This window comes from Bufo bufo, chromosome 5 (genome assembly GCF_905171765.1).
Source record: "Bufo bufo chromosome 5, aBufBuf1.1, whole genome shotgun sequence".
Classification (NCBI taxonomy): Eukaryota; Metazoa; Chordata; class Amphibia; order Anura; family Bufonidae; genus Bufo; species Bufo bufo.
Window position 1 is genome coordinate 107,316,883 of NC_053393.1, and position 17,077 is coordinate 107,333,959.

A 17,077-nucleotide genomic window follows, 5' to 3' on the forward strand; every position below is an offset into this window, starting at 1 on the left:
TTCATGCCCCTGGATAGAAATCCGATCGATATGTACTGATTCACAAGTGTAAAAAGCTTAGACGAGATCTCCGGTATGGGGTCTCCCCTGAGCTTGATATACACGGTACTATCTCCTAATTGTCTCTGCGCTTCTTCTAAATAGTACTCCCTGGGCATCAGGACCACATTCCCTCCCTTATCGGCCGGCTTAATAACGATGTTCTCTTGTTTGTTTAACTACACGAGAGCGCGGGATTCTTCAACCGTAAGGTTAGAAGGTGCCGCCGGATACGCCAGTGCACGCATTTCTCTCAGCACTCGCTTGTGGAACAGATCTATCGCCGAGCCGGCCGGCATGGGAGGAAGGAAGGTGGACCTGATGCCCCCTGTATACTTGCTAAACTGGCCCTGATCACCAGAAGGTTCCTCTGGCTCCATGTTGGACATAAAATGAATGCAGGCTATCTCCTCATCACTGAATCTACCCCGTAAATGGAAGTCGGTCTGGGACATAGTGGCTGGGACCTCTCCCGATGGAGGGGTCGGACCCTGTATGGGGGTCTCTGTGAACAGCTTTTTTAAATACAACTTGCGGACCGACAAAAATAAATCGATCTCAAAATCTACAAGGCTGACCTCTGGTCACATTTAGAAGGTGCCCTACAATTAAGGACAAGCTGGTCAGTAGCGTATTGAATATACCCCCAGATGTGACCTGGCTTAAGAAACCCAGAGGGAATTACAAATGTGGCCATTGCTCGTTCTGCGCACTCAATGTCTGTAGTAAGGATTTACGGATCGGGGGAATAAAACACGTTGTACGTGATTTTATTAACTGCCGCACTTCTCATGTGGTTTTCTGCCCTTGTAAACGCTTTTACATAGGTAAAACGATTCGCCCCCTATTTGAAAGCATCCGTGAACATGTCAGTTCTATACGGTCGGGGAGAGGCAGCCCGCGTCTTATTGACCATATCCGCATCGCCCACGATGCTCATCCACGTTGTCTATCCTTTGCGGGGGTGGAACATGTCCGACCTATCCCCAGGGGGGGTGATCGGCACCGCTTACTCCTGCAGAGGGAGGCAAGGTGGATTATGCGAACTGGAGCGATGGGAGCGGCAGGGTTAAATGATAAAAACGACATGTCCGTGTTTTTGTAAGCGGGATGCGTTCATCTTAGGGGGCGAATAGTTACACCCAGTTTCCCACACTCACACCATGTATGAACTTGCCTCCTATGCAATTCCTTGATAGGCTGCGGTATTAATAATCGCACATGATTGTGCACTGTTACAATTGGTCCCTTTTTTGCTATATGTTTATGAGTTTGCCACTGTGCGCCTATACTTAATAGGCATCGCTATATGAAATGGATCTCATGAATACCTTCCCCCCGTTTGTGTGTTTGTACCTGTCCATGCTGGTCCCATGTTTTTAAATCACGTCATAGATCCACGGGCGCACAGCTGCGGCTGATGGTGCCGGCCGCTCTGAGTCCGCCTCTATAAAGCGCAGGTCTGCGCAATGACGTGCACAGCGGCCAGAAGAAACGCGATCCTCCGCACGAAACGGCCATCGCCGCTTGCTACAGTGTGTCCGCCCCTGGATTCTACATGCACTACTTCTCTTGAAGCATTTAAATAAAGCAGCAACATTGAATCTCCTCCGGTGAGTGCCGCGATCTTCTTTATTACTTCTCTCCAGATAATGATCTCTCTTCCTCCTCCTCCTCCTGTGCCACATCCTCTTCCATCATCGCCTGCAGCGTTTTTTCAAGGAAGCATAGAAGTGGGATAGTAACGCTGAGAACGGCGTTATCGGCACTGGCCATGTTGGTGGAGTACTCAAAACAGCGCAACAAGGAACACAGGTCTCGCATGGAGGCCCAGTCATTGGTGGTGAAGTGGTGCTGTTCCGCAGAGCGACTCACCCGTGCGTGCTGCAGCTGAAACTCCACTATCGCCTGCTGCTGCTTGCACAGTCTGGCCAGCATGTGCAAGGTGGAGTTCCACCTTGTGGGCACGTCGCACATGAGGCCGTGAGCGGGAAGGCCAAAGTTACGCTTCAGCGTAATATCGGGGTAATTTTTAAGGAGCCTCTGCACCACCAAATTCAGCACATGCGCCAGGCAAGGGATGTGCGTCAAACCAGCTAGTCCCTGGCTGTGCTGAAGTTGGTGGTGAAGGTGTTACGCTGACCGGATGAGGAGCCAGTAGAGGATGAGGAAGCGGAGGAGGAGGAGGAAGAAACAGGAGGCAAACTGAAGCGCCCTGCAATCCTCGGTGGTGGAGGCTTTTAAAACTCTCTGTCTCCACCAGACGGAATGATAGTATTTCAAAGGACAGTCATTTTGAAATGCTGGCATTCAGGGCCAAGGATCGCGGGTGGGTAGGGGGGTACTTCCTCTTCTGCTCCAGTGTTTGGGAGATGGAGAGCTGAATGTGTAACATCCTGAAGTATGTCACTAAAACTCTTTCTCCCCACTGCAACATGTTAAGTGTATGTATATTGTCACCTGGGATAAGTTTGCATCACTCTCTCCATAATGTGCATTATCCAGGCCTGTATTATGTATTTGCTGTAATTTCCGTGTACACCAGCAGATGGCAGCAGTATGTAACAGGATCTTAGCTAGTTTAGTATTGCTAGATTGGAATAGTTCATTCCAATCTAGCTCCCCCCTCTTTGAGGAGGAGTGGAATGTTCCCACATCCTGTCTCATGGGGAGGAAGGAAAGTTCTAGTCAGTGTGTACCAGCCCCCTACTTGGGGAAGGCTGTGTTAGCAGGAGCTCCCAGACACAGGGATCCCAACCTAGGATCCAGCCTCGGTTGAGGCCCAAGATCAACCTTCCCGGCCTGAGTTCCTTACCTCAGCTGTGGACAAGCAAGCAGCCCTCCAGAACTATAGATCTCCAGGAAAACAACCATCCCCTGCGAGCAGTCCTGTGAGTACTAATCCAAAGACCAGGAGAAGCCAAATACCTCCTTCAGCTAGTCAGGCCCATATCAAGCGGACTACAGATAGAGCAGAAGACAGATACCTGCCAGATCTACTAGGCATATGACAAGAAGCAGAATATATATAGATTCCTGCCACATATTGCCAATACCTGCTGGGACCCAAGACTATTGCTGTATCTTGTATGGATTCAAAGCTGCATTAAGTAAAGACGAGTTGGATTATATTTCCTGTCTGGATTACATTCATTCCTCAATTACTCCTACTCGCCACACTCAAATTTATTGCAAGTGAGCCAGGATCCAGGAGTGCAGCTGTACCAAGGTAGGAGACACCGTTGACACAATACCTACTACACAGAGACATTATCCCCCTCTGGCATTCCTCACCTGGTACGTGAGTTGCAACATCTTAAAGGGCCCTGCTACAGTATCTGCGCAAGCTGCAATTGGCGTCACGAACTAAAAACTATTAATATTGCGCCAGTGTGCATCTGCCCCAATCCGGTTTACTGCAAATGCTTCCGTGGGACATTGTGGAGATGCTTGGTGACCCAGGTGTTGGTGTTGCTGGCAGATCCTCTGTTTGAGGGGTGGCAGGTGGCACTGTCACTCCAGAGGTGGATGAAGAGGCCGCGACTGCCGCAGAAGAAGAAGCAGGAGGAGCCAGAGACCTTTCTTGCTTTTTGAGGTGTCTACTCCACTGCAGCTCGTGCTTAGCACTTAAATGCCTGGTCATGCAGGTTGTGCTCAGGTTGAGAACGTTTATGCCTCGCTTCAGGCTCTGATTGCACAGCGTGCAAACCACTCGTGTCTTGTCGTCAGCACATTGTCTGAAGAACTGCCACTCCAGGGAACTCCTTGGAGTTTGGCTTTGGTGTGCTCGGTCCCTTGCTGCGGTGGGCAGTAGCAGGTGTACTGTCTAGGGGACGGCCGCTCCGCTTTTGCACCCTGATCCCTCTTCTGCTGTGCACACAATCACTACACACATAAACACAACACACACATACACAAGTAATACACAAACACAATCACTACAAATACATACATACACAAATTCTAAACAAACACACAATCATTACAAATACACACACACCAAAACGTATGCTATAGCGGTAAGCTCCCTTAGTATGCCTGGAGGAAGGGCAGTACAGCAGCCATGGTTTCCCACAGGTTTCCTCCACAGGGTTTTTTCCTGTCCTGAGTGTGTAACATCCTGAAGTATGTCACTAAACTTCTGTTCCCCTGCTTCATAATGTCAAGTGTATGTATATTTTCATCTGGTATGAGTTTGCATCATTTCCCCCATAATGTGCATTTTCCAGGCCTGTTGCATTGTATTTATGCTGTAATATCCATGTACACCAGCAGGTGGCAGCAGTATGTAGCAGAACCAATCCAGTTAGTATATCTAGACTGGAATATACCATTCCAGGCTAGCTTCCCCCTATCTGAGGAGGAGTGGAATGTTCCCACATCCTACTTCAGAGGGAGGACAGAAAGTTCTAGGCAGTGTGTACCAGCCGACCCCTGTTGGGGTAGGCTGCGTGAATAGGAGCTCCCAGAAACAGGGACCCCAACCAGGGATCCAAGCCTCTGCTGAGGCCCAAGATCAACCTTCCCAGCCTGAATCCCTTACCTCAGCTGGATGACCAAAGAAGCAGCCAACTTCAGAACTATCAGATCTCCAGGACGAAACCACCATTCCCTGCGAGCAGTCCTGTAACTATATATCCAAATACAAGGAGAAGATAAGTACCTCCACAGCTAGTCAGGCCCATATCAAGCAGACCTCAGACAGAGCAGAAGACAGATTCCTGCCAGATTCTTAAAGGCGTATGTACTAGATGCAGAATATAGATATATAATTCCTGCCACATATTGCCAACACCTACTGGGATCCTAGACTAAAGCTGTAACATTTAAATCACCTGCGGTTTTTTGTGAAAGGGTACACTCCCACAGTATTGAAAATAACACAACAAAAAAAGGAGTGCATAACACACCAATATTGAATGGTAAAAAAGTCAAATTTTATTAATATATCTCTGAAATATGGACATGGACAACAATGTATGTCACAAAAAATAAAAAAAAGCAGGGACAAAACACAGTCATACATCACCCTGCTAGCAGCCCTATTCGTGACCGTACAGTTTCTAGCTCAGCTCAACAAGTGCAATAACGTCACCACATTGTGTCTGCTGTGTCATGGTCTTACCTTCTTGCTGTTCTCCTTCGTTTGACATGTGCTGGCGGCCATCTTGGTTTCTGGGTTTCTTGTAGCCTTCCACCCTGCGGCTCCTCCTTCCCACTGGGAGGAGCTGGATGCCTAGCTCATATATATAGGAGGTCTGTGGCTTCAGTTCCTTGCTTGGTCCTCCTGTGTTCACATGCTTCTAAGACTGCTGCTGCTTCTGGTTCCTGATCCTGGCTTCGTCTGACTACCCTGCTGGTTCCTGATCCTGGCTTCGTCTGACTACCCTGCTGGTTCCTGATCCTGGCTTCGTCTGACTACCCTTCTGGTTCCTGACCCCTGACCTCTCAAAGACTCTGCTTCGGTTTCACCATCCGTTTGGACTTTTGCTTTACAGCTTTATTTTCAATAAAGCCTTCTTATTTTCACTTATCTCTTGTTGTACGTCTGGTTCATGGTTCCGTGACATTAGGACCAAGCCATGAATTCTGACGGTACAGGGCCATCCTCGCTACCCATGCTGGTTGCCAGACTTGATCAGCAGGATCACCTGTTGGGTCAGTTCGCTGTGGCGTTGCTAACCCTGCTTGAACGCACGGCTCATTTCGCTCCCGTTGCCGATGGGTCGGTTGTCGCTCCTACTGCCGCTCCGGTTGTTGCGCCAGAGTCTACCCCGACACCTGTTGTTGCGCCTGCGGTGTTTCAGGGTATGACCGGTTCTGCCCCTCTTCCACAGCGCTTTGGGGGAGAGCCAACTCAGTGCCGAGGTTTCCTTAACCAGGTGGGCATTTATTTCGAGTTGCTGCCACATGCCTTTCCTACTGAGAGATCAAAGGTGGGCTTCTTGATCTCGCTGCTCTCGGACAAGGCCTTGGCCTGGGCCAGCCCTTTATGGGAGAACAACAATCCGGTGGTTGCCGAGTTTTCCGGTTTTGTTGCTTCTCTTCGGAAGGTATTCGATGTGCCGGCTCGTGCTGCCTCTGCTGCGAAGCTCCTTATGTCCATCAGACAGGGTTCACGATCCGTAGCTGAATACGCCATTGAGTTTCGTACCCTGGCAGCAGAGGTGGGCTGGAATAATGAGGCTCTGGTCGCTGCTTTCTCTCATGGTCTCTCGGATGCCTTGAAGGATGAGGTTGCAGCTAAGGACCTACCAGTGGAGCTCGAGTCTCTTATTTCTTTCCTGATTTTGATTGACACCAGACTCAGGGAGAGACCTTCCTTTAAGGAGAGCCTGCGGAGGTCTTCTAACAGATTGGCGCCTACGTTTGCTGTCCCACCCGTGCCTCCCTCTCCTCCCACGCCTCCTGGGGATGACTTGTCTGGGGGTGAACCCATGCAGCTGGGGTTTGCTCGCCTGTCCGAGGGGGAGAGGGTACTCCGGAGACGCGAGGGCCGATGCATGTACTGTGGTCTCGGTGGGCATTTTCGGTTGGCATGTCCGAACCGTCCGGGAAAACGCTCGCACCTGAGATCCTGTCGGGGGCAGATCTTGGGTGGAGTCTCCTCGTCCCCGGTTTCCCGTGTTGACAAACCACTGATCACTGTTGTCCTCTCCTGGGTCGGGGGCTCGGTGACGACCCAGGCGTTGGTGGACTCTGGTGCTGGTGGTTTGTTCATTGATAGTGTGTTCGCTGCCGCCAATTCCATTCCTCTGCAGGCTCGAGGTTCCCCACTGGCTCTTGAGGCGATAGACGGCAGACCCCTTCTGCCGCCACACGTGACTCATGAGACCCTTCCAGTGGGGATAGCCATTGGTGCCGTTCACAGAGAGTCGGTCTGCCTCCAGGTTATTTCGTCTCCACACTACTCGGTGGTCTTGGGGTACCCCTGGCTCCAGAAGCCTAATCCGACTTTCGATTGGAGATCGGCCGAGATCCTCTCGTGGTCACCGCAGTGTGGGGCTAGTTGCATCCATGGGTCTGTCAAGTTGCTGTGTACTTCCTCGGACTCTCTGTTGCCTCCTGAATACCAGGAGTACCGGGATGTATTCGATAAGGTGCGCGCGGTTGCCCTACCTCCGCACCGCCCATACGATTGTGCCATAGAGTTACAACCTGGTGCCGTTCCTCCTCGTGGCAAAGTCTATCCACTGTCGGTAGCGGAGAATGAGGCCATGGAGGAGTACGTGAGGGAGGCGCTTTCACGCGGACACATTCGCAAATCCTCGTCCCCGGCAGGGGCTGGATTTTTCTTTGTGAAAAAGAAGGGCGGTGAGTTGAGGCCTTGCATCGATTACAGGGGTCTCAATCGCATCACGATCAAGAACGCTTACCCGATACCCTTGATTTCCGAGCTGTTCGATCGCCTTAAAGGGGCCACGGTCTTTACCAAACTCGACCTGAGGGCGGCATATAACCTGGTAAGGATCAAGGCGGGCGATGAGTGGAAGACCGCGTTTAACACCAGGACCGGTCATTATGAATCCTTGGTTATGCCCTTTGGGTTGTGCAATGCGCCCGCAGTCTTTCAGGAATTCATCAACGATGTTTTCCGTGACCTGTTGCAGCAGTGTGTGGTGGTCTATTTGGATGACATCTTGGTATATTCTGAATCCATGGAGGCCCACATTCTGGATGTCAGACGAGTGTTGCAACGGTTACGAGAGAACAAGCTGTCCGGTAAGCTTGAGAAATGCGAATTTCACCGATCCCAGGTAACCTTCTTAGGTTACATCATTTCCGCTGAGGGGTTCTCCATGGATCCTGAGAAGGTTTCGGCTGTCTTACAGTGGCCCCAGCCCAGTGGTCTTCGTTCCCTGCAGCGCTTTTTGGGCTTCGCCAATTATTATCGGAAGTTCATCAGGGACTTTTCCATGCTGGCCAAGCCTCTCACGGATCTGACCAGGAAGGGCAGTAATTCCCAGGTCTGGCCGCTCGAGGCCATCCGAGCTTTTGAGGCCCTAAGGTCCGCTTTTGTGTTGGCTCCGATTCTGTCGCATCCTAACCCTGGGTTGCCCTTTGTCCTCGAGGTGGACGCGTCTGAGACGGGAGTAGGCGCCCCTTCTGTCTCAGCGTAGAACACCAGAGGGTCCTCTTCTTCCTTGTGGGTTTTACTCCCGGAAACTGTCTTCCGCGGAGTGCAACTATCAGATTGGTGACAGGGAGTTATTGGCCATCGTGCAGGCCCTTAAAGAATGGAGGCACTTGCTCGAGGGTTCGGTGGTTCCGGTTCTCATCCTGACGGACCATAAGAATCTGACCTACCTTTCTGAGGCCAAGAGATTGACACCACGTCAGGCCAGATGGGCTCTGTTCTTGTCACGTTTTAATTACGTGGTCTCCTACCTACCCGGTTCCAAGAACATCAGGGCGGATGCCCTATCACGGCAGTACTCCGAGCTGTCCAGGGAGGAGTCGATTCCGACTTCGGTCATACCTCCGAATCAGATCCTGGCCGCCATTCGCACCAGCCTGACCTCTCCCCTGGGTGAGCAGATTTTGGCGGCTCAATCTGGTGCTCCCTCTGGGAGACCCAACGGCAGATGTTTTGTGCCTGAGGAGTTGTGCACTCGGTTGTTGCGAACCTACCATAACTCCAAGACCGCGGGGCATCCTGGAAAGAATCAGCTGTCCTGGGCTGTTTCACGTCTGTTCTGGTGGCCTTCCCTACGTTCCGACATCGCCGCATATGTAGCGGCATGCTCCGTTTGTGCCCAGAGTAAGTCCCCTCGGCACCTTCCGTTGGGCCTTCTGCAACCCATAGCCACCGGGGAGCGCCCATGGTCACACCTGGGGATGGATTTCATTGTGGACCTCCCTGCATCCCGAGGCCATACGGTCATTCTCATGATTGTGGATCGGTTTTCCAAAATGTGCCACTGTGTTCCTCTCAAGAAGTTACCCTCTGCACAAGAGTTGGCCACGATTTTTGCCAGGGAGGTCTTCCGGTTGCACGGTTTGCCCAAGGAGATTGTGTCGGATCGGGGGAGTCAATTTGTGTCCAGGTTCTGGCGCGCCTTTTGCTCCCAGTTGGGGATTCATCTCTCCTTCTCCTCGGCCTACCACCCTCAGTCCAATGGGGCCGCAGAACGATCCAATCAGGCCTTGGAGCAATTCCTTCGTTGCTATGTCTCCGATCACCAAGACAATTGGGTTGACCTCCTGCCTTGGGCTGAGTTTGCCAGGAACACGGCGGTGAACTCTTCCTCTGGGACGTCTCCCTTCATGGCCAATTATGGGTTCCAACCTGCCGTGTTACCGGAGGTATTCTCTCCCCAGGATATTCCGGCTGTGGAGGATCACCTTTCCGTCCTACGTGCTTCTTGGGTACAGATCCAGAAGTCCCTTGAGGCCTCTGCGCAGCGCCAGAGACTCCAGGCTGATCGCAGACGAGCGCCTGCTCCTTCCTACCAGGTCGGAGACCGTGTATGGTTGTCCACCCGCAACCTCAACCTTCGAGTGCCCACTCCCAAGCTGGCGCCTCGCTTTGTTGGTCCCTTCCGAGTGCTTCGCAGGGTAAACCCGGTAGCCTATGCCCTTGCGCTTCCTCCTGGCATGCGGATCTCTAACGTGTTTCATGTCTCCCTGTTGAAGCCACTGGTGTGTAATCGTTTCACTTCCTCGGTTCCTCGGCCTCGTCCGGTCCGAGTGGGCAATCGTGAGGAGTATGAGGTGAGCAATATCCTGGACTCACGCCTGGTCCGCGGTCGGGTGCAGTTTTTGGTCCATTGGCGTGGTTATGGTCCAGAGGAGCGTTCCTGGGTTCCCTCCGCAGATGTCCATGCTCCTGCCTTGCTCCGAGCCTTCCACGCACGCTTCCCTCAGAAACCGTTTTTTGCTCCGCGGAGGAGGGGCCCTTGAGGGGGAGGTACTGTCATGGTCTTACCTTCTTGCTATTTAAAAGTTTCTATCATATCCCCTCTGTCTCTTCTTTCTTCCAAGCTATACATATTAAGGTCCTTTAACCTTTCCTGGTAAGTTTTATCCTGCAATCCATGTACTAGTTTAGTAGCTCTTCTCTGAACTCTCTCTAGAGTATCTATATCCTTCTGGAGATATGGCCTCCAGTACTGCGCACAATACTCCAAGTGAGGTCTCACCAGTGTTCTGTACAGCGGCATAAGCACTTCACTCTTTCTACTGCTTATACCTCTCCCTATACAGCCAAGCATTCTGCTGGCATTTCGTGCTGCCCTATTACATTGTCTTCCCACCTTTAAGTCTTCTGAAATAATTACTCCTAAATCCCTTTCCTCAGATACTGAGGTCAGGACTGTGTCAAATATTCTATATTCTGCCCTTGGGTTTTTACGCCCCAGGTGCATTATCTTGCACTTATCCACATTCAATTTCAGTTGCCAGAGTTCTGACCATTCTTCTAGTTTTCCTAAATCCTTTTCCATTTGGCGTTTCCCTCCAGGAACATCAACCCTGTTACATATCTTTGTGTCATCAGCAAAAAGACAAACCTTACCATCGAGGCCTTTTGCAATATCACTTATGAAGATATTAAACAAAATTGGTCCCAGTACAGATCCCTGTGGAACCCCACTGGTAACATGACCTTGTTTTGAATGTTCTCCATTGACTACAACCCTCTGCTGTCTGTCACTCAGCCACTGCCTAATCCACTCAACAATATGGGAGTTCATGCTCAATGACTGCAGTTTATTGATAAGTCTTCTATGTGGGACAGTGTCAAAAGCCTTACTAAAATCTAGATATGCGATGTCTACTGCACCTCCACCGTCTATTATTTTAGTCACCTAGTCAAAAAAATCTATAAGATTTGTTTGACATGATCTCCCTGAAGTAAACCCATGTTGTTTTTCATCTTGCAATCCATGGGATTTTAGATGTTCCACAATCCTATCCTTTAATAGGGTTTCCATTAATTTGCCTACTATTGATGTCAGACTCACTGGTCTATAGTTGCTCGATTCCTCCCTACTACCTTTCTTGTAAATGGGCACGACATTTGCCAATTTCCAATCTTCCGGGACGACTCCTGTTACTAATGATTGGTTAAATAAATCTGTTAACGGTTTTGCCAGCTCACCACTAAGCTCTTTTAATAATTTTGGGTGTATCTCATCAGGCCCCTGTGACTTATTTGTCTTCACTTTAGACAGCAAACTTAGAACATCTTCCTCTGTAAAGACACATGCATCAAACGATTTATTAGTCATCCTTTCTAGTGGAGGTCCTTCTCCTTTTTCTTTTGTAAAAACTGAACAGAAGTATTTATTAAGGCAGTCGGCTAGCCCTTTATTCTCTTCTACATACCCATTTTAAGCTGGTGAATAGTGGAGTAGGAAGCTGCTTCACCGTTGCACTTTACTGTACCTGCCTCCTCCTTTAGGTCACCATGGCTGACACCCAAAAAAGTATATGGCCAAACGGTCAGGTTTCCTGATGAATCTCAACATCAGAATTACAATTTTTTTATTTTCTCGCCACCTCAAAAAATAGAATAAAACATGATCAAAAAGTTACGTTCCCCAAAATAATACCAAGAAAAGCTAAAGCTCGCCCTACAAAAAAAAAGCATTGCATTTTAATTTACTCAATATTTTTTTTTTACAATTTTGCAATCCATTAGATGGAACATTAAATGGTGCCACTAAAATGTACAACTGATGCCACAAGCCTTCATATGGATATCAGGGGTGCACCGCCAATGAGGTGAGGCGAGACAATTGCCTCTGGCAGCAAAAGGTAGGGGCAAGAGTGGGGCAGCGGAAGGGCCATGTCCAATGAGCGCTTCCATTGTGGAAACGCTCATCTCTACATATTCAACTGCATCGCTGCACTCAGGACAGCAATACAGTGGATACCGTGACGGGACAGCGGAGGTCTCCATGGCCCACTGTTTCCTGTAGGCTATCAGAGGCCGGTGTCATCATTATCGCGCTGCCTGAGCCGGGCTGCATAGAGCTCAGGGCACAGACTAGAGGAAGTCTACGTCTTGCACTGCATTGCTTATTCTTTATTTTTATTTGGCAGCATGCTGTTGGGGCACAATGGGGTGGGAATCAAAATTTGTAACTGGAGAAAGCACTATGGGGACAGTGTAGCTGTAAAAAGGAGCATATTTGTACTGGCACACATTATAAGGGGGCCACTATGAGGATATTCGTTCTATTGGGGGCAGTAAAAGGGGGTGCTTTTTTGTACTGATACATGTTATAAGGGAGCTTTTTGTACTGGTGCATAAGGGGGTATTTTTTTGCACATTATAAAAGAGGATTTTTGTACTGGCACACATTCTAAGGTGGCCACTATGGGGACATTTGTTCTACAGGGGGCACTTTTTTTTGTACTGGCACACATAAGGAGGTATTTTTGCACTGCCACACATTATAAAGCCTCATTTTGTCTTCTGCCACACATTGTAGAGGGAGTTGTTACTTTTGGGGGTAAAATGAGGGACATTATTACTATTGGGTGCACTGTTACAAAATAGCGCACTCTGGCAGAGTATGCCAATAATTATTGAAGGTGAACTATCTGTGTAGTAATAGTATTTTCAGGGGGATTATCCTCCTGCACTGCCACTGCTGCATCTCCCCGTTGCGCAGATGAAAACATCCAGCATCGGGGGGAGGGGGGGCAGCCAATAGCAGGCCGCCATATGAATAAGCCTCCCTAACGTTACCCACGATGCTAGGGAGGCTTGTTCCCGCCGCGGCCTGCTATTGCCCAAGCCCCCCCCCCCCCATCGATGGATGTTTTAATCGGCGCAACCGGGGGTGATACAGCGGTGGCCGTGTCAGCATCAGAAGCGACGTGGGTGCCAGGGAGCAAGATAAATATAATCTGTGTGAGGGGATCAGGCATATGGGTCTTGGATAACCCATTTAATTCCTTTCTGTAGTATGCCATAATAGTATGCTATGGGGAGCATTAGTTCCTGCACCAGCCCATACTATTAACCACTTCAGCCCCACTAGCTTAAACACCCTTAATGACCAAGCCACTTTTTACACTTCTGCACTACACTACTTTCACTGTTCATTGCTCGGTCATGCAACTTACCACCCAAATGAATTTTACCTCCTTTTCTTCTCACTAATAGAGCTTTCATTTGGTGGTATTTTATTGCTGCTGACATTTTTACTTTTTTTGTTATTAATCGAAATTCAACGAAATTTTTGCAAAAAAATGACATTTTTCACTTTCAGTTGTAAAAATTTTTTAAAAAAACGACATCCATATATAAATTTTTCTATAAATTTATTGTTCTACATGTCTTTGATAAAAAAAATGTTTGGGTAAAAAAAAAATGGTTTGGGTAAAAGTTATAGCGTTTACAAACTATGGTACAAAAATGTGAATTTCCGCTTTTTGAAGCAGTTCTGACTTTCTGAGCACCTGTCATGTTTCCTAAGGTTCTACAATGCCCAGACAGTAGAAAAACCCCACAAATGACCCCATTTCGGAAAGTAGACACCCTAAGGTATTCGCTGATGGGCATAGTGAGTTCAAAGAACTTTTTATTTTTTGTCACAAGTTAGCGGAAAATGATGATTTTTATATATTTTTTTTCCTTACAAAGTCTCATATTCCACTAACTTTTGACAAAAAATAAAAACTTCCATGAACTCACTATGCCCATCAGGAAATACCTTGGGGTGTCTTCTTTCCAAAATGGGGTCACTTGTGGGGTAGTTATACTGCCCTGGCATTCTAGGGGCCCTAATGTGTGAGAAGTAGTTTGAAATCAAAATGTGTAAAAAATGCCCTGTGAAATCCGAAAGGTTCTCTTTGGAATGTGGGCCCCTTTGCCCACCTAGGCTGCAAAAAAGTGTCACACATCTGATATCGCCGTACTCAGGAGAAGTTGGGCTAACTTTCCGCTAACTTGGGAAAAAAATTTAAATCTTTCATGGACTCAATATGCCCCTCACGGAATACCTTGGGGTGTCTTCTTTCCGAAATGGGGTCACATGTTTATACATGTGACCCCACATGTATAAACATGTTATACAGCCCTGGCATTTTAGGGGCCCTAAAGCTTGAGAAGTAGTCTGGAATATAAATGTCTAAAAAATTTTACGCATTTGGATTCCGTGAGAGCCGGGGAATGGGGAGTTCATGTGAGATTTTATTTTTTGACACAAGTTAGTGGAATATGAAAAAAACAAAAAACAATTTCCGCTAACTTGTGCCAAAAAAATGTCTGAATGGAGCCCTACAGGGGGGTGATCAATGACAGGGGGGTGATCAGGGAGTCTATATGGGGTGATCACCCCCCTGTCATTGATCACCCCCCTGTAAGGCTCCATTCAGACGTCCGTATGTGTTTTGCGGATCCGATCCATGTATCCGTTAATCGGTAAAAAACATACGGACATCTGAATGGAGCCTTACAGGGGGGTGATCAATGACAGGGGGTGATCAGGGAGTCTATATGGGATGATCACCCCCCTGTCATTGATCACCCCCCTGTAAGGCTCCATTCAGATGTCTGTATGTTTTTTACGGATCCACGGATACATGGATCGGATCCGCAAAACACATACAGACGTCTGAATGGAGCCTTATAGGGGGGTGATCACCTCATATAAACGCCCTGATCACCCCCCTGTCATTGATCACCCCCCTGTAAGGCTCCATTCAGACGTCCGTATGTTTTTTACAGATCCACGGATACATGGATCGGATCCGCAAAACACATGCGGATGTCTGAATGGAGCCTTACAGGGGGGTGATCAATGACAGGGGAGTGATCACCCCATATAGACTCCCTGATCACCCCCCTGTCATTGATCACCCCCCTGTCATTGATCACCCCCTGTAAAGCTCCATTCAGACGTCCGTATGTTTTTTACGGATCCACGGATACATGGATCGGATCCGCAAAACACATACAGACGTCTGAATGGAGCCTTACAGGGGGGTGATCAATGACAGGGGGTGATCAGGGAGTCTATATGGGGTGATCAACCCCCTGTAAGGCTCCATTCAGACGTCTGTATGTGTTTTGCGGATCTGATCCATGTATCCGTGGATCCGTAAAAAAACATACGGACGTCTGAATGGAGCCTTACAGGGGGGTGATCAATGACAGGGGGGTGATCACCCCATATAGACTCCCTGATCACCCCCCTGTCATTGATCACCCCCCTGTAAGGCTCCATTCAGACGTCCGTATGTTTTTTACGGATACATGGATCGGATCCGCAAAACACATACAGACGTCTGAATGGAGCCTTACATGAGGGTGATCAATGACAGGGGGGTGATCAGGGAGTCTATATGGGGTGATCACCCCCCTGTCATTGATCACCCCCCTGTAAGGCTCCATTCAGACGTCCGTATGTGTTTTGCGGATCCGATCCATGTATCCGTGGATCCGAAAAAAACATACGGACGTCTGAAAGGAGCCTTACAGGGGGGTGATCAATGACAGGGGGGTGATCAATGACAGGGGGGTGATCAGGGAGTCTATATGAGGTGATCACCCCCCTGTAAGGCTCCATTCAGACGTCTGTATGTGTTTTGCGGATCCGATCCATGTATCCTTGGATCCGTAAAAAACATACAGACGTCTGAATGGAGCCTTACAGGGGGGTGATCAATGACAGGGGGGTGATCAATGACAGGGGGGTGATCAGGGAGTCTATATGGGGTGATCACCCCCCTGTAAGACTCCATTTAGACGTCTGTATGTATTTTGTGGATCCGATCCATGTATCCGTGGATCCGTAAAAAACATACGGACGTCTGAATGGAGCCTTACAGGGGGGTGATCAATGACAGGGGGTGATCAATGACAGGGGGGTGATCAGGGAGTCTATATGGGGTGATCACCCCCCTGTCATTGTTCACCCCCCTGTAAGGCTCCATTCAGACGTCCGTATGTGTTTTGCGGATCCGATCCATGTATCCGTGGATCCGTAAAAAACATACGGACGTCTGAATGGAGCCTTACAGGGGGGTGATCAATGACAGGGGGGTGATCAGGGAGTCTATATGGGGTAATCAGGGGTTAATAAGGGGTTAATAAGTGACAGGGGGGGGTGTAGTGTAGTGTGGTGCTTGGTGCTACTTATTACAGAGCTGCCTGTGTCCTCTGGTGGTCGATCCAAGCAAAAGGGACCACCAGAGGACCAGGTAGCAGGTATATTAGACGCTGTTATCAAAACAGCGTCTAATATACCTGTTAGGGGTTAAAAAAAATCGCATCTACAGCCTGCCAGTGAACGATGGCCGCTGGCAGGCTGCAGATCCACTCGCTTACCTTCCGATCCTGTGAACGTGCGCCCGTTCACAGGAAATCTTGCGTCTCGCGAGATGACGCACGGATGCGTCCAGGAGGAATGAATCGACCGCCTCCAGGACGCATTCGTGCGTTAGGCGGTCCGGAGGCGGTTAAAGGGGTTTCCCAGGAATTTATATTGATGACCTATTCTCTGGGCAGGTCATCAACGTCACATAGGTGGGGGTTCAACACCCAGGACCCCCGTCGATCAGCTCTTCCTAGGCCATGTGATATCATGTTCATCGGTCACGTGGCCTAGTCGCAGCTCAGCCCCATTAAAGTAAATGGGGCTGGGGGGCGTGGCCTGACTATGGCAGTGTGAGGACGCACAAGTGTGGAGCTCCCGCCGCAGGTCTGAGAAGCTGAGAGATACTTGCCTCCGAATGCACCTGAAACAGCTCTTATGGTGCGCACACGCAAAGGGTCACTAGCGGGTGATCCCTCAGCAAGATCCCCCGGAGAAAAGAGCGGGTTGCTGAAGTATTTTGCAGCGGAGCCGGCTGCTGACAAAACAGGCCGCAACCCGAACGCGGCTCCCTTCACGCCGGTGCACCGGAGCAACTCCTCGGAAGCAAAGGTACCACCGAACTTTCAGGGGTCCCGATATCAGACCCAGAGTCGCATCGCGGCAAATCGCTCACCTGACTCGCTCCGGTCCAAGCAGGATCTTCTGAGTGGAGGCGCCACTAGGCAGTCGCCATGTTGGGACGCGGCCTCATCTCCTCAGCA